Source organism: Vulpes vulpes, chromosome 13, assembly GCF_048418805.1.
Source record: "Vulpes vulpes isolate BD-2025 chromosome 13, VulVul3, whole genome shotgun sequence".
Taxonomy (NCBI): domain Eukaryota; kingdom Metazoa; phylum Chordata; class Mammalia; order Carnivora; family Canidae; genus Vulpes; species Vulpes vulpes.
Genome location: NC_132792.1, coordinates 15,820,140 through 15,843,949, shown reverse-complemented (window position 1 = coordinate 15,843,949; position 23,810 = coordinate 15,820,140). Strand labels below are relative to the sequence as shown.

The following is a 23,810-nucleotide window of genomic DNA, read 5'->3' as shown; positions in this document are numbered from 1 at the left end:
AGACCTCAGAAATTGTTTAAGCCAGTGTTTTCCTAAAAGTTAACATCATGAGAGTCACTCTTTCCAGAAACCAGTGGAAATTGTACAGTACCCAGGATACGGTGGCACTGGCTGCCTAAAAATATCATGGGGTGGTGGAGGGGGGCCTGCGGGGGTGTGTTTTGTTTTTCTCTGGGCTAGAATTGAATAACATTGGTCACCTTGTTGTGATCAGAAACTCCGGCAGTTATTCAAGGGCTTCGTTAGTTTATTAATGGAGAAACTAATTAATGGGCGAGAGACAGAATCTTTTAAAATTTGGCATGTGGAGAGGGTAGGTACTGATGAGATTCTGCTAATCTGGGCCAGACCTGTGAGGTGGAGAGGGCGGGAATGGTCCAGCAGGTCTGACTGATAGGAGGTGGACTCCAGAGGGGTTTTCTGACCGCAGCTGAGGGACTACAATCAGGCTGCCCAGCTCTGAAGCCTGGGCTGCCTCCAGGGCACCTCTTCCGCCTATTTATTTATTTATTTATTTATTATTTTTTAAAGATTTTATCTGTTTATTTGAGTGAGAGAAAGAACATGAGAGGGGAAGGGGGCAAAGGGAGAAGCAGACTCCCTGCTGAGCAAGGAGTTGGATTTGGGACGTGATCACAAGACTCTCGGATCATGACCTGATCCCAAGGCAGATGCTTAACCACCTGAGCCACCCAGGCATCCTGCTCCTCTGTTTAAACCAAGCCCCTGAGATGTGTTTCCTATACTGGGAATAACTGAACAGACTTTGGATTTGTGCCTGCCCCAACAGTGGTCAATCAAAATGATTGGTTATTTTAATGGCCATTCTAGATCTTTCGATCTCTCCTAAGTGTGGAAACAGATTTCTGGGTTCAGTTGGGTACGGCAGAAAAGGAGGTGGGCTCTGGACTCTGACAGCCTGAGTTCAGACCCTGCCTCCCTCCCTCACCTGTCCACAATCCCAGCTTTAACTTCCCGGCACATCAGTTTCCCCCCCTGTAAAATGGGACTAAGGATGGTGTCTGCCAGAAAGGGCCACTGTGAGGGTTGAACAACATAATGAATGAAAAGTGCCTGTCCAGTGCCTGGCGCCCAGCACAGACTCAGTAAAGATGAGCCTCTCCTGTCATTGTTATTGTCAGTATTCCATGGAAGGGCCACAGGTAGGACTCTGTGCCAGCCTTGAACCCATTCTGCTTTGCTGGACAAGTGACAGTTACAACATTGGCTGTATCGTTTGCTGTATCCTTTAGGGGAAAACAACCCAGTAGCTCCTCATTCACCCAATTCCCGTTTCAAAGGGAGCAAAGCAAGGCCGGGATGACCTACGTGACTTAGGCAAGGTCACACAGCTCACTGTGGCAGAGTAGAAGAAAAGTGCTAAAACTAGAGCTTTTCATCCCAAAGTGCCCCATTCCCTCTGCAAGCCTCTTTTAATCCTTGGGACCAGGAAAACAAGGAGAAACCAGAGAAAGAACCAGATCCCAGAAACCCTTGTTTGGGTTCCTGAGCATTTACTGCATGCCTCCTGCTTGGTTAACGTTGTCTTTTTTTTCATTTAGTAGCTTTATTTTTTTTTTTTTAAGATTTTATTCATTGAATTGACAGAGAGAGAGAGAGCACAAGCAGGGGGAGAGGCAGAGGGAGAGGGAGAAGCAGACTCCCAGCCAAGCAGGGAGCCTGATGCAGGCTCAATCTCAGGATCCCAGTATCATGACCTGAGCTAAAGGCTTAACCTACTGAGCCACCCAGGTGTCCCCATTTAGTAGCTTTAGGTGTGGCTTCGGGGGAAGGGGGCTGAGGGTCCTGTTTCACTCTCTGCCCTTCCTGCCTTCACCTGACCACACTCTGCAGGAACCTGAGAACCTCGGGCGGTGGGTGGGTGATGGTCACAGGGAAGCCCAAGGAAGACCTTGGTGTTGGCTGGTGGCTTCGTGCTGGGTGGAAGCGCTTGACCCCACTGCACTGGCTCCAGGGGGGGCATTTATTACAGGACTTCTCTGAGGCATCTGCCCACCTGAAAAACCCCGGATCTCTAAAGCTCCCCTACCAGAAGCCTCCTTTCTGAGCACACCTTTGAGATGCCAGACGTTCTGTGGGGGGCAGGGAGAAGAGGGAGCACAAAACTGATCAAGCATCACTTCCTGCCTTCCCTGGGCTCACCCGGGGGAATAGTCAGGCAGACTGTGAACCGAATCACAGGGGGATTCGTGCACATACGGGTTTGGGCAAGTGTACCCAGGCAGAGGAAGGTTTGAGCCAAGGCCGCTAAGATCAGGTGTCACCTCATACTTGGCGTGGAGCTAAGCGCTTCAGTGTTGTCTGGTTGCTCTTCTGTAAGTGCTTCTAGATAAGAAATCACAGTGAGTCCTCCTCTTTCTTCTTAGCCCCTTTGTGGCAGCAGCTGACAGCTGGAAAGCGCCTTCAACTGTATGATTTTACTTGACTTGCTCAGTGGCTCGGTGAGGTCAGCACTTCTCTCCATTTCAGAGATGTGGAAACCGAGGCCTCGGGAGGGTGACTTGGTGGCTCAGCTACTTAGGGAGTGAGACTAAATTTGCACTTAAACCTGGGGTCTGATTCCAATTCCACTGGAAGTTCCTCTTAGGGTCAAGCCTTGGGAAAGGGGCCTGGAGTCAGTGCTTGACTGAGAGGGACACACCGTGTGCAGTGAGCACAGGGGGAGAGCCATGGCGAAGGGGGGCTGGCTTCCGAAGGAAGGCCCCTGGCGTGGGTCTCCAGCTCTGCCAAAGTATGGGTTGCAAGGATTTAGAATAGTTACTTCTCTTTGAGACTTAGGATCCCTGGTCAGAAAATGAGTAGGTGGTAGGAGATCCCATCTCGTAAACCTGTAGTGCAGGGATCAGAACCTTGACGTTCAGCATTTTCTTCTGTCTCAGCCCCTGGTCCCTCCCCTCACCACCCCCAATCCTGGATTCCTTCCAGCCCCTGGGCTTTCTACTCCCCAACCTCTAGCTCAATGGAATCACCCAGGGAGCATGTTAAAATGCTGAACCCCGGACTGCATCCCAGAATCTGAGGATCCCTGGGAGATGAGCCTGGGACCTTCCTTTCTCCCCTGACCATCCCTAGGAAATTCTGACCATCAACTAGACCTGACAATGTGTGCCTAAGCTCGGTAGCCCTCAAACTTCAGCAGGGAGTGCAGTCACTGGGGGGCTTATAAAATGACTGAGCCCCAGCCCCGAAATTTCTGATTTAGTAGTTCAGGAATAGAACCCACTGATTTGCCTTCTGAGCAAATTCCCAGGTGATGCAGGGGCCACACTTTGAGAACCCCACTGCCCTAGCTCGTTCCCTGAGAGCCCAACTAGCAGCCAGCAAGAGGATCTTTACTCACGGAGAAGCCCTGTCAGCACATGAACTTTTTTTAGCAGAGACCTTCAGATTTATTTAGATAATTATAACAGCAGCTACTGTTCACTCTGACACACGCTACCTGCCAGGCCCCATGCTCGACATCTACAGTCGGTGATTCTCATCATCATATAGGATTTGCAGATTCAGAATTCAAGGATCCACTGGATTGAGTGCTCATCTAGGATTGCACATCCTACCAGTGCGATGAGGACTTTCTGGAGCAGCTTTCCTTACTGCACGAGGCCTCTCTGCACTGTTCCAGCCATGAGTGCTTCTATTATAGGAATTTTAAGCCAGGTTCAGAGAGGGTTCACCACACAGGCTGGGGGTGTTACTTCTGGCTGGAGGAGCCTTTCATTAGTTCTGCCGGTGGCCTTTGGCCCACACCTGCAGGACAGCACGGCTGTCCCTCCTCTTCACTTAGCCTACTTCTAGGGGACTGCTTGTGCCCCCGGGGGGTGTTGCATCTATAGCTGTCAGAGCTCCCTGGGTAAACATGGGGGTCCGCTTCCAGATCTCAGAAAACCCCCAGCCTGGTGGGGTATTGCCTGCGTTCTGGCCTGGCCGACGTTCTCTTCGCCTCTGAGGGCCTTGGAGGAGGACTGTTGGCCTGGGATCCCTGGAAACATTCAGCAGATACAGACAGAGAAGGTTGTGTCACGGCTTAAACTCTAGTGTGTCTTCGCTGAGGAGTTTCTTCCCCCCCCCCCCCCCCAATTCATGAAGGTTCATCCATCATTTAATAGGAAATTCCTGGATTGGGGAAGAAATATAAGAGTGATTAAGGAGCAAATACAATGGCCATGAGCGCTTGTTCCAGACTTCGATCTTGATTCTCACCAGTCACCAACACACACACAGAGTTCATGCTTGTGTGTGTGGTTGTGGGTTTTTTTCCCCCAGTTATTTTTACATCTGGCAGGATCTCAGGAAGTTCTCAAAGCTCTGCATGCCTTTCCTGCAGTATCTCCTACTTCTCCTACCTGTGCTCTCCGCTCTGTGGAGAAAAGGAAGGAAGGAGGGCAGGAGAACAGGAACTGCTCTCAGACACGGATCTCTCACGGTGGCCAGAGGCCTCCATGCGGTGGCTTCAGTGTTATCCTTTCTGTTTTAGGATAGACATGCACCCCTGAAGCCAGCGTGGTGGAGTCAGCTGACATTGGAATTGGCATTGAAAGTAACAGCTCTAGTCCAAGATCTGCCACTGAACCATGGCACCTTCTCCAAGCGTCATGCGGCCAGTCTGACCTGCCCAGCTCTTCGGAGGGGTGGTGAAAGAACAGAGGTCGCAGATTTAAAAGGATGCCTCCCATCTGAGAGCTGGAAGGGATTCTAGAGATCTAGATGTTTCACTCTGGTAATGAGAAAACGAGGCCCAGAGGTTGTACAGCACTTTCAGGGCAAAAGAGCAGACCTGGAAGTAGAAGCAGGCTGTGCTCCTGGTTGCTGTCTCCTTGTGGGCGATTGTTTTGCAAATGGTGAGTGAAGGGAGCAGAGAGGCAGAAGGAAGATTCTGGGACCCTCTCCCCAGAGCACCTTCGTGTGCTTCTGAAACAAAGCTTTGTGACTGACTACTCTGGTTTTCTTTGTGTGTGCAAGTGTCTCTCTCTGTTTCTGTCTCACACACAGACACACAGACACACACACATATATTTCTTGGTCTAAATAGCAAAAAGGCCATGATTGCTCTTCATGGGAGAGAATTATACTCCTTTTCACTGATCCTGGGGAAATCTACTGGCCATTATCTAACTTGGCAAGTTATTTCGTAATTAGACACCAAGGAGTGAAGCTTTAAGTTAAGGAGAACTTTTGCCCAAACTCCTTGGCGTCTGTGGGCTTGCGGCCTTGTACCTGCCAAAGCCCCCAGCCCCTTATCATCCCTGTTCCCCTCCCACAAATATACACATTCCCCGGCCTGTTGCCCCCAAACACATGGAGAGGGTGGAATGAAGAACATGGGCTATTAAAACAGCCAGAGGGGGGTGCCTGGATGGCTCGTTGAGCATCCAAGCTCTTGATTTCGGCTCAGGTGATGATGATCTAGTGGTTGTATGTGATTGAGGCCGCATCGGGCTCCAGGCTCAGTACAGCACCTGCTTGAAAGTCTCTCTCCCTCTACCCGTCCTCCGACTGTTTGCGCACTCCATCTCTCTCTAAAAAACCAGCCAGAGGACCAGAACCCTGTTTCTTACTAGCAGTGTGACCTTGGGCAAGTTACTTAACCTTCCTGAGCTTGGCTTCCTCATCTGAACGATAATAAGAGCCCTTAACATTGATGTGAGGCTTTACCTTTACAACAGAAAAGCAGAAAAAGTGTGTGAATACAGGGGATGGACACAAAGTAGCAGCTTAATAAACATTATCTGTCACTAAGGCAAATGTTGGAGGGATGTTGGAGATCATGTGATTGCTGTATCATGCTCATAAGGGAATTGACTGGTTTATCATTAAAATGAGATCTCACTAGGCCTCCAGCAATCTGGCTGCATAGTTAAAACTCTAATTTTCTACCCAGGGAAGAACAAATATTGTCCGAGTGTTGAGCACTCCATAGCTAAGCTGTTATCTTTGGAACACTGAGATGCTCTCGTGGTAGCTTTCAATACTACCTCGTGTGCATAAATATCCTTATATCTGAAAAGGATATAAAATTCCAGACAATGAAAAGATACCGATACAAACAGAGCTGGAAACCATGAAAATGAGTAAAAACACAAAAGCCCAATTGTAAATGGGAGTGAGGTTACATTATGCTGCACTTTCTAGTTTACAAAGCACTTTTTTATAATCCCCACGCCTGGTGGCCTCACAACTGGCCTAGATGGTAGGTCTGGAAGGTAGATGTCGTGTCACGCATTCCGCGGGCGAGGAAATGGGGTCTCAGGAGGAGAGTCACCATAGGAGAAGGAAGGCAGACAGCAGCCACATCCCACCAAGCCTTGTGGGACTTAGTAAGGGAATGTGGATTGTCCTGAGTTCAGAGGAAAGCCTTCAAAGGTGGAAGCAGCAGACTGTTGCAGTCTGTACACTTTTAGAAGACCTCTCCGGGCTTGGGGGTGGGGGGAGAAACAACCAAAGTGGAAATAGGGAAGTCACTCAAAGGTGGCTATGGAAGTTCAGGGAAGAGATGTGGTGCTTGCAGGGGGAACAAGAAGTGGATGGGTTGGAAATGTGCAGGTCACCAGCTAGACTCACGGTGGACTAGATGTGAATGCTGGTGGAGAGGGGGAACCAAAGATGATGCCCAACTCCATGTTGGGTTGGCCGGTGGTTGATGGTTGGACACCCACAGAGGAACGGGTTTCGGAGCTGGGGGGAGGGGTATCAGGAGATCCATTTGCATTTATTTTGGGAAGGAGGATATATTTCCCCAATCACTTGGCCCTCTGATGGCAAAGAGCTGGTCCGGATTCACTTGCTCCTGGGTGTTGAATAAATGCTTTCAATGAGCAGGGTGAGCTGAGGCCCATCCCCAGCAGCCTGTCTGTAAAGAATGCTGCCCCTGGCAAGGCGCTGTGTTCCTTCTGCCACCAGGGAACCAGGGAGCCATTCATGACGCCTTCTCAGAACATTGGGCCTAATACAAGAAACAAACAAAAAACCCCAATGTCCTACCTTCTAACGTTTCAGGCTTTCGCTAACTTTTTCTTTTGCCAATCTCCATGGGATCTTTCCTCAGCTAACATTTGAAAGTGATTCTTTTTTTTTTTTTTTTTTTTTTATGTTGTACTCAGGCCTTAAATAACCTTTACCCTGTGGTGGCTTCTGAATAGAGGAAGCCTAGTAAAATTATAATGACATCAACAATACTAACAAGCTTTTGCAGACTTCCATTTAATTAGAAGACCTCGTTATTTTATTTTAGCCTCGAGAAAATCTCTGAGGTAAGATACGTGGTGTGTTCAGCTCTATTTGAGAGGCCAAGGAAGGTGGTACCCAAGAGCATGTAAAATTATCATAATAGTAATATTACATTGAAAGAGTTAAGGCACCTGAACAGGGCCTGGTGCATGACTGTTAGCTGTTGTTGTTTTTATGATTAGTTTTTGGCTGGAGAGACTGAGGCACCATGTGGCTGTGATGGACACACTCGGTAGCAGAGTGTGTTCCTGGGGTGTACGCTCCGTGACGTTCCTGGATGCCACTCTCAAAAGGAATCTGTGTTCCAAAGTGATGTTCAGTGGGATGGGAAGGCTGATGACAGGACTCAGTCCCCCTGAAATTCTTTCCCATCAGCCAGCAATTGCCACACCTGTCCCTTGCAAGTTGGCCTTCTACTTGAGGTGGGGCAGCGCCCCATCCAGGACAGCTTGGAGCCTGTCCTCTCCCCACTGCCCCCTGCCCCAGGTGCCCCCAGTCTGCCTGGCATCTTTCACTCCTCCCCATTCTCCAAAGCTGAGGGCAAGCCCGCCTCCACCACCTCCTTCCCTGACGCCCACCCTCCCAACGCTCTTCGCCAATGGGCTTCTGCAGGGGAGCCATCCTGAGCACCATGGGAAGGCACATGACCTCATTGGCCACAGGTGACTCCTCCCTTCTAAGTCTTGGCTCCTAGAGACAAAGGCCTCATCTTATACCTTTTGACCCTCCTTGCCCTGTGTTCCTGGTCCAGTGCCAAGTCCAGAGCACGTGCCATGACATTATATCACTGACTTCTAAAAAATAATCACAGTAAGCGCCCCTAGAACCCACCTTTGCAAGTGAGTGGTGTGCTTATCCAAGTCATCCCCTTGGGGAGCTCCCCTCTTATTCCAAAGGTGGTGCGTGGCTCAGAACGTCCCAGCCCCCAACACCACCCCCCCCCCACTGCCTCCTTAGCCTTGATATTGGCAAATCAACGTCCTTTGAAGGTGGTTTCCACCTGTCCTGCCTGTGGAACCAGGAATGTGACTTTCCTGAGAAATACAGTTGCAGAAGGAACAGGTGTTGAGAGTAAGTGCCAGTCACACAATAATGTGCCCGGTTTACTTTTCGCCTGATGACCCCACAGTGAAGACCACTCCAGAAAGGGGCTTCCAAACATGTCTTAAGCAAGGGTCACATCACTGAGCTAAAAGTAAAAGGTCTGCCATGGGGAGCCTTGAAACAAAGGTCCACTTTGGGCTCAGTCAGTTCTGTGAGTGTGGTTAAAATTCATTCGCCAAGAGGAACTAACAAGTGAGCGAGCCTTTGGGTAAAAGCTCATGATCTTCTAGCCAAAGTGTGTATCGTTGTATTTGTGTACATGTCTGCCGGGGGGTGGGGCGCGGGGACAAGTGCTGCAGAACCGGTCACCCCCAAAAAGACAGTCCTGCTTGGAAGCAGACACAACCTTCATCCCTCTAACTCCTGCTGTCCCTCATGGGCCCCCGAATTTGTTGCAGCCCAGTGACTCCCTCCACTGACCTGAATTTAATTATTTTATTCTTCATAAAGAGAGCACCTCCCCCTGCCCCGATTCCCATCCCACCCCCCAAATTAACTGACCTCTCCTCATTAAGTGTTCTAATGACATGGTTTTGTGTGGGAAGGGACGTGTGCCCCGTTCGCAGGCCCCACTGTCCATCTCTGTTAAAATGATGAAAATTTGACAAGGCGGGGAGGGGGGTCGGGGGGTAGGCAGTGGAGGTCAGGGAGGATGTTTTCCCTGGATTCCCAATATTTTGGTTTTTGTCCAGTAAAATATTTTCCTGGGCACTGGAGGGAGAGGAAATGGACAATCTCTGTTAATGCAGGCCCCACGGGGGCTCCGGAGCTGCCCGGGCACCCTGCCCCAGCCCCCTCCTCTCTCCATCCTGTCCTCCCGGCCGGGGTGGGGTTGGAGCCAGGAGATTTTCAGTGTGCGTATCACGGAAAGAGGAGGCGGTTTAGAAACCCAGACCAGCCACAGGTCCCGAGTGACTGTTATGAATCCAGAGGCACCGCTGAAATCTGTTTACGGAGGCCGCTGCCCCACCAGGGTGTTCTCGTGGCCACTTGCGTGGGGACCCGGCAGCTGTAAACTGAAATCACCAGATTGCACAGAATTCCCAGCAAAGCCCCGGGTCCCTACGGTGGCTGCCAAGGAGCCGTGCAGTGGCTGGACAGAGGCCTTTCTGGGGTTTTCCAAGTGGAGAGGTGGGGATCGAGAGCGGGAAAGACATCTGACCTCCCTGTTGAGGCCCCAGGGAGCCTGGGGCTGTCATTCCCCAGCTCCAGCCCGTGGCACGTCCTTTTAGCTCTGCTCTCCACTTGGTCACTGCAGACACAGGGTTAACAGGACCTACCTCTGGAGCCAGACATTTCCAGGTCTGCAGCTCACGTGCTGTGTGACTTTGGGCAAATTACTTCACCTCTCTGTGCCTGGTTTTCCTTGTTGTATTAGTTTCCTGTGGTTGTAACAAATGACCACAAATCTGGTGGTTTAACACGACAGAAATTTCATCTCTGGCAGTTCTGGAGCTCATGAATCAGGTGTCAGCAGGCCATGCTCCCTCTGGAGGCTCTAGGAGAAATTTTTCCTTGCTTCTTCCAGCTTCTAGAGGCCGTTGGCATTCCTTGTGGCTGTGTCACTCCAAGCTCTGCCTCTGTCTTCACATCACCTTCTCTTCCGTCTATGTATCTCTCTTCTGGGTGTCTTATGAAGACACCTGTCAGTAGATTAGGCTCATCTGGGGATAATCCAGGATAATCTCACCTTGAGATCTTAATTATACCTGCAAAGACTCTTTCCAAATCAGGCCATGTTCACAGATTCTGGACACAAGGACATGGATATGTTGTTTGGAGGAGCACAATTGCATCCACTGTGAATGACTAAAGTCCCTCAACCAGTGCCCAGTGCACAGCAGACATTCACAGTCTGCTCCTGTCATAATCCTCACAGAGCCCCCATTACCTTCAGGGAGCACCATGTTGCACCCTCCAAGGGGCACCCGCCTCATTTCGGTGCATGGGAATGGCACCTGCTCGCAGCCACTTGGGTGGTGCTGCTTCCTGCACCTCCCCCATCATTGCCCCACTCTCGCCCCCGTCACCTCTGGAGTGGACCACTGCAGGACTGCTGGCTGACCTCACCTCTTGCCCCCTGCCCTTCCTGCACACACCCCATGGCTGTCTACCCTTCCCACAGCTACTTTTTAAAACCATAGATCAGATTCCATCAATCACCAGTCCCCAGGGTCCCCCGTCTCACTCAGAGTAAAAGCCTTGTGACAACCCACAAGGCCCTGCACCATCACCTGCCCTCTGCCACCTGGCTTTCTGGCTTAGCCTGAAACACAACACACAGGCACTCGTGTCTGCACTTGCTGCTTGCTCAGCCTAGAACACTCTTTCTCAGCTGTCTGTGGTTCTCTCCCTGGTTTCATTCAGGTTCTGCTTAAAAGCACTCCCTTGAAGGGAAGACCTTATAGGGGTCAGAGCTAAACTAGCACCACCATACATCCCCTTCCCTTACCCTGCTTTTTCTATAAAGCACACAACATGCTTGACATTATACGCTTATTTGCTTGTTGAACTGCCCACTTTTCCCCTTTACTCTCAACTGCATGAAAGGAGGGAATGTGGTCCCTGGAATCCCCAGCCCCGGCCCATGTTAGCTGAGGGATAAACGTTTCCTGGGTGAGGGGATTATTACAGGCTGGACCCTGCCTTTTCCTGCATGACCTCATATCTCCCAACAATGAGTGACAGCATTGTGGTTCTATCCTTACTTGTCGGAGGTGCAGAGAGAGTAAATATGTGTCCCCTGGCAGCCCGACCGGTGAGTGGTAGCAGGATCTGAGCTAACTAGTCTCACTCTAGAACCCACTTTCTGAATCACCGTCTGTCATGAGGCCAAAATAAAAGACTAGGTGAAAGACCTTTGGGAGTGGAAATGTGCTACGTAGAAGTACCAGAATGACAGTGGCTGAGCCCTAGAGGAGCAGATTGCTCTGCATTGCTTTGGGTCGCCTTCTTGTTTGATTTTTTTAAATTTTGATTTCCATTTTTGCTGCCTCCCTGGATGGCACAATGTCAGGTCATAAGAAGGGTGTCTACAAAGCATCACTGTTCTATTATGCTACTGCCAGATTTTGGTGGCCTGGAATGTTCCAGAAATGGGACACACATGAATGTGCCCTTTATTCCAAAACAGGTTAGTCCATTTTTCTGCCTTCAGCAAACATGGAGTATTGATTAGAATCAAATATTTTGGTGTGTGGCCGTGCAAAGAGCGTGTTTCCAACTCTGCTGCTTAAATACCCCATGGCCTTAATAATAATAATAATAATAATAATAATAAATAATAATAATAATAATAGTGGCTCTCCTCCCAGGTGCTAGGCACATTCCAAGCTTTATACTTATTGACTCATTTAATTTCCCAAACCACTCTTGGGAGTAAGCACTCTTAATAACCACAGTTAATCCCAGACACAGAGATGTTAAATGACTTGGCCAAGGTCACACAGCCAATCAAAGGCAGAGCCTGGATGGGAACACAGGTTGTCTGTCCCAGCTCTCTTTCATGACTCAGCTTCAGCTGTAAGTTGTGGGGAATGCACTCTATCCTAACTATTTCCAGCTTGAAATATCCATGCTTTTGAGGCTGAAAATCTGGTAGCAGTTTTGAGTCACCGGTGTGAATGCAAGCGGGGCGGAACCGAGGAGATCCCAAGGAAAGGTCCAAGATGTGGGCTCCTGCCCATTATGTCCTTGCTCTCATCTTGTGGTCCTGGCATCTGCTACTTTTCTTGCCTTGACGGTTTGCAGAAGTAGGAACCCACAAGTGTGTATCCCCCCCCTTGGACGTCTTTCCCCTCTGTATGGGAAAAGGAAAATGAAACCCTCACGGTCGCCTGGTGTTCACTTCAAAGCAGCCTCACATCTCTTTTTCTCATTTTATTCACACATAAACCCTGTGTGGACAGGCAGGGAGAGTCCCATTTTACAGATGAGGAAACAGACAGGTTGAGAAGGCTGATCTCAAGGTCACATTTCCCTCCTCCTGCCTCCTACGAGTGTTTCCTGGGTCCTTCCTCAGGGTTTTTCCTACTTTACTGTAATCATCTTAGCAAACACCTTTGATTGCTCCCAGCTGCCTCCTACACTGTTGCCACCACTAGATTGGTAATAAATACCCATCACAAAGATAGCTATCTTTTATTGAGTGCCTTCGGTGTGTCAGGAACTATGCTAGGGGCTTTCACATTTGTTTGCCTCTACTCCCCACAGTACCCCTTTGAGATATATAGCATTATGATGCCCATTTTACAGATGAGATGCCTGAGGCCACACAGCCCCGAGCTGACACCTGCATACAGTCCCACAGTTAGAAAGTGGTAAACCCGGCATCTATGTGGTTAACACAGGTTGTCTGATGTCCCCCTCCCTGGCTGAAGCCTTGGAGGACTCCTGGTCATCACTCCTGAACAGGACGTCCAGTCTCCTTGGTGTGGCATGTAGGGCCCCTCTGCACCCCTGCCTCTGCCCCTCCGGGCCACACACTAGCTCTACTGACTTCACTGGCAGCCACTCTCCACCACCTGCTGCTCCCTGCTCAGGCCCTGCCCTTCCTCTGGACCTCACCCCTCTCTCCCCTCCCTGGAATTCACACTCCCTCCCACTTGTGATTGGTGATATCCCACCCGTCCTTCAGAGATCAGGCCAAAGCCACGTCTTCATGCAGCCTCTTCCATGCAGACCCACCGTCTTCCATGCCCTTCTCCCCACCCAGGCATCACTCTGTCCCAGGGCACCCTGTTCCTCTCTCCATTCCAGCACAGCTCACAGAGTGTCACCAGCACCTAACGCAGCCTGGGAATCCGAGGGACACAGGACAGCAGGGAACGGTAGGGCTTTATGGAAGGAGTGGAGCATGCGTGCCCCACCACAGGGCATTCTGACTCCTCATTGTTTTTTTAAAACACCATGCCAGCCCGACAAGACAACTCTGTGGCTCTTTGAACCACGAGCCAGCAGCAGGAGACTCCGGAGCCCCTCAGGACTCTTGTGCTTCTGTGCATCGTCAGTGCTTACTTAGATGAGGGCGGGGGCGGGGGGGGAGGCAGGCACAGGGAGGAAGAACGTACCTTCCTAGACCTGGCAATGTGGTCTGTTCCATAAATGGCATATTAGTCTTCTCGTTTCTCAGTCTTGGTGAGAAATGTGTAATCCTTGTGTGGTGTTTGATCAGAAAGTACTGGTAACCCAAACAGGAGTATATCAAAACACCTCTGGAGTCCTTTAGAACCCAACAAATGACACGCTTACATTGTAACTACAACCTCCTCCATGACCCGGGCTGGGTGGCTTAGGCAACAGCCACTTATTTTCTCACAGTGCCGGAGGCTGGAAGTCCAAGGTCAAAGTTCTAGCCAATTCTGTGTCTGGTGAGGACTCCCTTCCTCACTGGCAGACAGCCACTTCCGGCCGTGGCCTCACGTGGCCTCTCCCCAGCACCCGCACATGGCAAGAGACAGCAGGCTTTCTGGGAGTCTCTTCTGACAAGAACACTAATTCCATGGGATCGGGGCCCCATTGTTAGGACCTCGTTTCATCTCCCTTAGAGGTCCCCTCTCCAGATACAGTCGCACTGGGGGTACAGGCTTCAGCTTATGAATGTGGGGGAGAAGGGGGCATAGACATTCAGTCCCTAGCACATGGCATTCCAGATCATTCGAGCCACAAGTCTTTCCTGTGTCCTCACCATGGAAATGCGGGACACACGGCAGGCACTTAGGCACTTACTCTCCAAATGGCCTTAGTTAGCCTGCTCAGGTTCTCGGAGCCTCAGGTTCCGCACTGTAAAATGCGGACGACACGCCACCAAGCACACAGGGTTTGTCTGAGGATTGCGTGAGATTAGTCCACGTCCACGATGCCTGACACACCCAGGAGCACCTTCGAGGAACATTTACTGAGCACCTACTGTGTTCCGGGCATTCTGCTGGGTGCTGGGAATCCAAGATGAGCAGATCCCTCCTTGCTCTCACGCTTTCTGGAAAAGCCAGATAATAAATGAGTGAACCTGTGATCAGGTAACGGGTCAGTGGGGGCTTGGGCCGTAAGGGAATGAAACAGGCAGCAAAATAAGAGCAGCAGGGGAAGAAAACCCTCCCTGGGGAGGCAACTTTGTCAAGAAGCTGAGGGCCACAGAGACTCGGGTTGGAATGTTCTGGTCGGTGGGAGGCGGGGGGTGACGAGGTGGGGAGGCAGCAAGTGCAAAGGCTTGAATGTGGGCCACTTGGCACCTGCACCAACTGTTAATCCCCGTCGTGATTGGCATGCTCGCTCTTGCACGCGGCCCCACCCTCAGGCCCACCTCCCTGTGGGGACACAGGACCCCTGCCCTGCCCTCCAGGCTGCCGAGCCACACTGAACCAGGCCTTCAGAGGAGGGCAGCTCTGCGAAGGCTGGAGTGGTCAGGAGGCCCTGCTGGCGCAGGGACGAGGGAGGAGGCGGAGGTGTGGGGAGGCAGGCCCGCATTCCAGAGGAGGGGGAGTTTGGTCAAGGAGCCCAGTATCTGAGGCACCCTTGAAGACCGCCCGGGCCGGGGCCTGGTCTGAGAGGAATGCCCACGGCGCCATTTGGATGACCTCAGCGTGGGCTGACAAGGGCAGCGGCGGCCTCCATTGTCACAGCCGGCTGGGCAGGTTGTCAGTTCGAGGGAACGAGCTCTCCACTCAAGATGTAAGGCCCTGGGCGGAAATCCAGCTTTGTGAGTCACAACCAGATGCACATCTTGTCAGAGAAAACCATGGCCGCAGAGAACTGGTCATGGTTTCCTGGAAACTTCCTGAGTGTCGGGGGAGGGGCTAGCCGAGGAGAGGTGCCAGCCACAGCTGAGAGAGGAGGATGTGCAGGGGGCTGGGCCCAGGCTGGCGGCCTGGGGCTGGGCCTCGAAGGGCTCCCCCGGGGAGTCAGAGCCTGAGGCCAGTGGACTAGCTGAGGCCCATATGGGGTCTCTGTCTCCCCTCCCACAGCGTGCCTGGCATTGCCTGGCCTCCTAGTGGAGGCCCACATGCCCCTTGTGTGGGTGTGGGAAGAGCAGTTATATGGCGGGGCCGAGGGGAGGGGGCTGAGTCCTCATCCCACCAGCTTGGATTCAAATCCAAGGACTTCCACAAACACAGCTTCTCTGGCCCTCAGTTTTCTTGTCTACAAAGTAATGGGATAAATTGGGAGCTCTCCAAGGTTCCGCCCAGCTAGAATATTCGGGCACTTCCTTCATTTTCCTCCCTATAGATAAAGGAAGTTGAAGCTCAAGAGCGAGGGGCTTGCCCAGAGCCAACCCCACTGAGTGGGCCTGGAGCTCCTGCCCTGGCCAGATCTGCACCCCTCCACCCTTTCTCCAGTGTCCTGCCTTCCCTCCCCACTCTTTTCCTCCTGGATTTCTTTCCCTGTTCTTTCTGCCTGTGCTTCCAGCCTGCCAGACAGAGGTTCAGCCACCCCAAGAAAGATGTTCTCCCCGGTGGGGGGGGTAGGTCCCAAATCAGAACCGGGGTGGGAACTCCCAGGGCCATTGGCCACCTGTGTGCACTCACTGGTATCAAGCAGGCAGGACCTCGTCTGGCCACCTCCTGTCAGAATCCTATATGCCCTTCAATCCAGCTAAAGAACACCTCCCCCAGGAAGCCCTTCCGAATCACTCCAACCAGAGTTATCACCTTACCAAGCCTTCCCCATCCATGCCACTCTATAATCCTGCTGGTGGCATTTTCACTTACTTTTGTGCAATTATTTGTGCATCCGTCATAGCTCCTCTATGCAATTCCAGACTCGCTGAAATCAGTAACCAAATTGCCTACCACCAGCCTCCCTTCGACATCTGGTGCAGTGTTTGTATTCTAAGTGTTGGGTAGATAATTGTGGAATAAATGGAGTTTTCTTTCTTCATTGCAGAAGGGTTCTTTCCTCTCAGAATGAATGGCTGGGCGTGTAAGAGCATCTGTTCTAGAGCTACATTGGGTTGAATCTTAGCTCCGCCATCTGCACACTGTGAGACCTTGGGCAAGTTACTAACACTTTCTACCTCAGTTTCCTCTCTTGCAAAAGGAGGCTAATTGTAATCACCCCACCAACCAGGGTGGCCGGGAAGATTAAACGAGTCACGCATGGAAAGTGCTTGATACAGTGCCCAGCATAGACCTGAGTCAGTAAATGAAGTTGTTAAGTTTCGGTGATCCTATATGCACATTTTTATTTGATGTCTTAGAATATATGTTACACTGCCTTGCAGAATTTGAGTTTGGCTTTAGGTAGGTGCTAAATCCGTTTTAATCCTTGTATTCATTGAACCTGCATCAAGTATTCGGTGCCCATTGTAGAACCAACCCCACCCCCCTCAGGTCCCCTGAGCAGGGGCGGGATAGGGCCCCCGGAGCAGTGGAACCGCTCGCTCGCCAGCCTGGGACTAGCAGCTACGTTAAGCGCTTTTATTCAATTCATGTGACTCGACAAATTTGGAATGTGTTAGGGAGAGTTTTTCCAGCTATGAGTCAGTACATTTATGCTCTCTCACACACACATTAAAAAAATTTTTTTAAAGAAAAAGAGTTTAGCGAGAATCATTTATGAGTGCAAAGTGGAAATCTGTGGAAATTTTATTTTGACCCTGAAGGCAAGTAATACTTAAGAATTTAATAAAGGGCTCAAAACAGGATGCAGTGAAGAAAAAAACACAGCTAGCTGCCTTTTCCTGGTACATTCTCAGCCACCGTGCTGCACAGAGGAGGGTCTGATTTGCATGGCTTTATTAAGCACCTCCTGTATACTCAGATTTGTGCTAAACGTGGTGGGGGAAAGAAGGGCCGCAGAACCAGCATTTACTAAGCACCTATTATTTGCCAGATAATCGTGACAGGAGGGGAAGGAACCTGTCTTAGGTTCAAGAGGCAGTATGGGAGAAAATGGAAGAACTGTATTCAGACACATGGGTTCAAACCCCAGCACCCTACATTCATAATATCATCCAATCCCCATCGTATCCATTTTATGGATGACAAAACCAAGGCTCGGCGAACATATAATATTTTGCCTATGGATGCAAAACTCATAAATGTTAGGAAGGATATTCTAAACTGGGTCTGTCAGTCTCCCTGTTAGGATTAAACTAATGTCCACAGGAGCTGTTTCCCCGCAGGGTGGGAGGTGGACATACCGGTTCTGGGAGACCATGTCTGGGATCGTAACCAGGTACAGCCTTCCTGCAGACCAGTCTCTTCAACCACCTTCTGCCACTTGCTTTTAAGTCCTGCCCATTTGGGGATTATCGAGAACCTGCTTCTCATCCAGGCTGATCCTCTTTGCTGTTGTTGTTTATTTTAAATAAAGAAACCACCACCCGCCCAGAGGGCTTGTGTTTCCAGCTCACTTTCCTCTCTTTTGCAAGGGCTCATTTTCATAGAATCCCAATCTCCAGGGAGCTGTGTTTTTCCCTCTGAAACATGAGCAGTAATCAAAGGTGTATTCATCCCCAAACATCTGCCAGCAGCCACCGGAGCCAGGGTTCCCCGAGGTCTGGCAGGAGGAGGCTCAGGCCAGGTGCCCCGGGGACGATTTTTCCCTACACAAATCAGATTGCCCTGTGGTTGTCCTTTGTAAAGATGGCAGGGTCCCAGGCAATGCCTCTCAGATTGCTGGAGGATGTGAGGGGGGGCCCTGGGCCGAAGCAGGGTTCCACTGTCCATTCAACAACTACTTTTGAGAGCCGCCATGTGCCAGGTCCTGCAGACACGGGGACTCCAGCTCTTTGGTGAGGTACCATCACTCACAGGTAGAAGGACCCGACTTCTCGAAACACCTGCAAGTCCCTGGAAGTTCTGACCTTTGCTCTTTCTCTGGCCTGCTTGGCGACAGCCACTCCAGCCAGCCTTCAGTGTCTGTATCCAGCAGCACCCCCCCACACACACACACACACTTTTCTCCAGCTTTTTCATCTTCCATTCCTCTTTGCCTTTCAGATCTGCCCCCATCTGCTGTATCCCTGCGTGCCTCTCCTGGTGATCTTGCCACCATTGCCACGTGCTTCCGTTGGCACAATAATATCACTGAAGTCTCCATCTCCAACCCAGCTGCAAGGGCTGGCCTAAGTCTCCCCAGACACTAGTGAGCAAAACAGACCCTGCCCTGCCCTGGGCTGGGCACAGCTTCCTGAAGCGTCCTGTGCTTAACGATTTTGAAGAGGAAATATTTGGAATCAAATACAGATCAGTTCTAGAATAGAGTTCTGTGTTCTCGTTCAAGAGGTCCAGTTGCACCCACACACCTTGGGGAGGTTATGAACTCAGCATCCTCTGTACTCTTGGCGAGGGGTCTTAGTACAAGAGTAGGTTGGGGTTAGGGGAGAGATGGTTCAGTTTGTCAGCAATTCCAGCCATGGAGCCAAAGTTTAAGAGGCAGTGTCGGGGGAAGAGATGGGAAGACTATATCCAGTCCGGCCAGAGTTCAAACCCCAGTGCTGGACATTCATTCGACTCTTGTGACTTGGGGCGATGTATTTGATGGCTCAATGATGGTTCAGGCTTCCATCTGTAAAATGGGTGCATGGCCTATGCTCTTCAGATCTGCCGTGGGAGAGGGAGGAGACATGTGGAGGACTCAGCTCAGCAAGCAGTGGCTGTTGCTGTTGGTCACTCGCTAGTGATGCTCTTTTGAATTAAAGGCTGTTGTTGGTGACCAGGGTGAAACATTTTCTGGAGCAAAGACAGGCAGCCAGGACTGGCCCCAGCCAGAGCCCATCACCCTCTCCCCTGTCTTCCATGGGTTCCTCACCCTCTCCTCAGTATGAGGCTATGGCTGCAGGACATGATGACCTGTTTACCAGACCTGGAGTTTCTTACTCATCTGCTAAATGTTTGCTAAATGAAGAAATGGAATGGAATAAATTATGTTAGTGGGAGTGACTGTGGGGCGGGTGGGTTTCTCCTACAAACTGTTCAAAGCTTCTCCCTGTTTCCCCTTTCAGGTGTCTAGCAATCCAATAGGCTTAAAGTACAGCACAAAGGCAAGAGGGGGGAGCTGTAGGGAAAATCCTACGGGCAGATTTTTTCCTCTTGGGATTTTGCTCCATATGACCCGCACCTTCTGGCAAAAGGAGTCCTGAGCCAGGAGGACTGGAAATATGTGCACATTTAGAGCTTGAAGGACATTGAAAGTCCTCTAATTCATTTATAATGCTCACAAGGAGAAGTGCCATTTGCCCCATGCAGGACCAACGTGGGGCCCCAGGGCGTCTGATCCCCTATGCAGCCCAAGGAGGACGGCCTGTTAGAGCCCCACTTGGCTGGTCCAGCAGCCAAGGTCCCATGGAGAGGACTGATGGGTGCCAAGGCACAGAATAGGTGTGTGAGACTCAGGCTTAGGCGTCCTGTCCCTAAGAGCAGTACTCTCCCCCATGCCAGTTAGGGTCAGGTGTCGTATGGGGGATGGCACGGCTCTGGGTCCCAGGATAAATAGGGAAAACAAGATAGATTCACTGAGACTCCCCCCAGCTCTGAGAAGGATTCACTGTACAACCCATGCTAGTTGCTCTACTTCTTTCTGCTCAAGAAGTACCCCACCGGCTGAAGGATAATAGTGATAGTAGCTAACATACCTGCTGACAGGAGTCTAAGCACTTTATGTGTGTTGCCTTCCTCAGTCTTATAAAGTAAGTTGGGGTTAATTAGGGGAAGGGACCAAGGATAGCTGGGTGGTTGCCCAGAGCATGGGGGATTCCAGAAGCTGAGCGGTCAGCAAGCCCAGAACACAGAGGGGCAAGGTGAGGCAGGACGAGATGAACAAGGGCCAGTCCTTGCAAGGCCCTGGAAGCCCTGGGGTAGGGAATATGGTCTCTCTCCTGAGACAAAATGAGGCATCCATTAGCTGCAACAGCACCCCCCGCCCCCCTAACACCTCTGCACACATTGTCCTTTCTCAACCTCAGACTAGTATTTATCTTCCTCCTTTTTTATACTGTGAGTTTCCTAAAGTAAGGACTGGGTCTTATTTATTTATATCTTTCTGGTGCTTAGCACAGAGTCAGGTATATACAGGTACTCGGTAAATGACTGCTAATCAAATGGTCACTATCTTCAGTATTTAGTATTACCATTCAATATTTAATGACTATAGATATTAGTACCTATAATACAACTTACATTATGAAGGCACTTCTGCTATAAAATGACCTGGGTGTGGGACACCTGGGTGGCTCAGTGCTTGAGCGTCTGCTTTTGGCTCAGGGCGTGATCCTGGGGTCCTGGGATCCAGTCCCTCATCGGGCTCCCTGCAGGGAGCCTGCTTCTCCCTCTCTCTGTGTCTCATGAATAAATAAATAAAATAAAAATAAATATATAAAGTGACCTATACATTCCTGTAAAACCTTGCATTCTCAAAAATTAAAAAATCACCACACGTTGGGGGACCACCAGGGGACCACAGAGCACTCCCAACCCACGCAACACTGTAATAAAGCACCACCCTGGTGGTGATACAAGCCCAGTTGAAAGGGCATGCTAAATTTTGAGTTAAAAAAAAAAAAACCACCAGTAACCTAGGGCCCGGGTCACTCTGGGGCTGTATTGTAGGGGGACTTGATGAGCAGGGCTGGGTGCGGTTGAGGCTGGAAAGGCCGAAGGGGACAGATGCCGTTCTCAGAAGTCCCAGGTGGAGGGACAGCTGCAGCCTTTGCCACGGTGTAGCAGAGATGGATGGTCTAGCCCAGGGCCTTTGCACAAAGCTCCGCGAGAGCCGAGCAACAGGCGTTTCTACAGCACAGCACGTGGCCGCAGTGAGCCAGGAGGAGGAGTGTGGCACATGTGGGCACCTGGACAGCCTTGCTGCACTTGGCTGTGTCTGGGTGCTTTGCATCTAGTTGCCATCACGTGGAGCAAAACGTTCATGTGCTGGGGACATTTCCCTACGAGCCGCTGCGACCTCCAGATTTTATTGACATCATTCACCTGTATACCTTATGGGAGCTAATCTGCCTCATGGAAGCCGTGCAGAAAGAGAAGCAATACAGAGAGTAATATGTGAGTAACTGATGCACCCAGCATGCCAGCTGGCCAGTTGCCATGGAGAAAGGTAACTGTCACACACCCTGTGTGGGTGGTGGGCCATTTCCCTCTTGGCCCATGAGTCTATTCAGCTGAATGCATTCTGTGAGCAGAGTGTCGAGCAAAGCCATATGGAGCTGGGCAAAACAAAGTGACAGCATCATAAACCTGTGACGCGATCTCTCTCTCCATCAGGAGCAGCTGAGTGGTCAGAGGACCTCAACCCCAACCTGCCCAGAAGCTGGATGACCTCAGGAAAATCACTTAACCTCTCTGTGCCTCATTTTCCTCAACCGCAAAATAGCACTGGTGACTCCTCAAGTTCTTTTAAGGAGCGATCGGCTAATGGATGAAAAGCTCTTTCTAAACTCTCAAGGGCAATTGTCCTTCTGCTCATCAGTGCCTGGACACCAAGGTTAGATGGTCCCCTGGGTACCTCTCCTGCTAGATGCTTTGTTCTAAGTATGGGGGCCAGAGAGCCAAATTCCCTGGGATCAGCATAAATTAATCACTGGGATTAATGCAGAAGCTTGAATTCTCCTGCAGGAAGGAGGCCCAGAACCTCTAACTGGAAGATTATCGAGGGCCCTCACAAAAGTGCCGAGGGGGGAACCAGCCTGCTGTGTGCAACGCCTCCCTCCCCGAGTGCTCTCCAGGACCCTCCTGCTCTGGGGCCTGAGGTCATCCACATGCAGCCCTGCCCTTTGCCCTTCCCTCATCCCTCCCACCACCCTGGGGCCTGCTGACCCCTTCACCCCTTCTTTCTGCTCCCCCAAGATGGGGCAGTGGAAAGGCACACTGGCGTGGCCCAGCCCTACCACCTGCTAGGAGTAAGAGCGCAATAGCCACGTCATGGCTTCTTGAGCCTGTTTTCCTCACCTGGAGGATGGGCTCTGACGACTTCCTCCTTCCTTCCTCCCTCTCATGGTTATGGATGAGTATTGCTGTTTCTTCCAAGGTTACGAAGGGGAATTTTGCAGACCTGAAGTGAGCCCAGGAGTCACCCGAGAAGCTTGCTAGGAAGCAGGTTCTGGCTCCGGAGGCCTGGCTGGGGCCCGAGTCGCTGCTCCCCCAAGGAGCTCCCGGGTGATGCGAGCTTCCCTTTGAAGAACAAGCGAACAGAGCAAGTGGACACGGTGCCCCGTGCGTGGTAGCAAAGTCAGCAGAGACCATTGCCGGGAAGATGCTTGCTCCCCGCCCCGCTCCAGTCAAAAGGTTCTCCTTTGCAAACAGGCAGAGAGGAGGAGAGAACCCTCTGCTCACCTCGGGATTCTTAGGGAAACAAGAGAAAACAAGTTCTGCTGTAGAGGAGGCTGGGTGTGGGGAGCGAGGAGCCCGGCCTCCGCGGCTCATCAGCACGCTGCTCCACGCGCACACGTGCGCTGCAGGTGGGCCTCCGCCGCTGCAGAAACCTCTAGAGCTCAGGCCTCAACTTGCCATGCTGGGAACGCAGCCTCTGAGCCCGGCACACGCCTTATTCCTCCGGCTACAGCTCTCCTGAGGAATTTTCAAAGCACACACAGGGTTCGCTTGGCAGGAGTCTCCCAGGATATAAATACGCATTTGGGGCTTTTGTTTTAAGGACTGCGGTATCTTTTTGGACTCGAGGCCTGCGCACAGGGCTTTTCCCCCCTCACCTTCGTCAAAATGGAAGGACGCACGGCCGGCTGCTGCTCGGAGCGGACTGCGAAGACCCAAGGAGAGCCGGAGTGAGGTGCAGGAGACAGCTCCCCACCCCGCCCCATCTGATCCTGCTCTTGGCTTCCCTCCCCTGGAAGGCCTGCTTCTCAGCGAGCCTGGCTCCCCCGGGGTGAGGGTCTTTCCCCTCCCCCCACCCATGTCAGCGTCACCACAAGGCCCAGGGGCTTTGAGGTCCGTTTAATGAGCAGCTTCGACCTCCCTAGACCTTCCCATTTCATTTCCTATCCTTTCCCATCCGGCCTCTCCATCCCTGTCTCCCCTTGTGCCTCCGGCCTGCCCGGAAGGACAGTCGGACACCCACTTGCTCTGCCCTGCTTTTAATACGGAGTTTCTCTTCCCTGTAGGTCTCCACACGCTGACTGCTCTTGGAGGCAAAGAGTACCAAGATTCCCAGGATGTAAGCAGTCCGGGTCTGGTGAGTGACGGCGTGCTGCGCGGAGGCCGGGCCTCCACTGATTTCAAGGGAAAGGGGATGAGTAGGGGGCGCGGGGAGGCCGGACCTGGAGTCTGTCCAGGGAGGCAGCTGGCTTGCACGGCTCGGAATCTGTTTCCCTCCAGATGCACCTGGAAACGGCACGGTGCAAAGAATCCAGGTGTGAGTCCCTTGGAACCCACTGGAGCCCTGCCAGTCCCTCCCTGGGAGCAAACCGAGTCTCTAGGCGCCTGGGCCTCCTTTCTCCACACGGATGGCCTGACCGTAGCTCAGATGCACCAACCAGGGGGCCTGGGCTGGGAAGTGTT

At 51.5% G+C, this 23,810-nt stretch overlaps 1 protein-coding gene across 2 annotated transcripts in view; it reads left to right on the top strand.

Annotated features, from left to right (window-relative positions):
* The window catches only part of ZHX2 (zinc fingers and homeoboxes 2), a 162,643-nt gene that overhangs the window by 48,990 nt on the left and 89,843 nt on the right, over positions 1-23,810 (top strand). The window contains exons 1-2 of one of the 2 annotated variants that reach the window (XM_025993400.2): positions 22,345-23,082; positions 23,414-23,484. The gene's annotated coding sequence lies outside the window, so the exon portion shown is untranslated. Of the gene's footprint in view, positions 1-22,344; positions 23,083-23,413; positions 23,485-23,810 lie in introns of those variants that run through there. The other variant, XM_025993399.2, reaches the window with a different exon arrangement.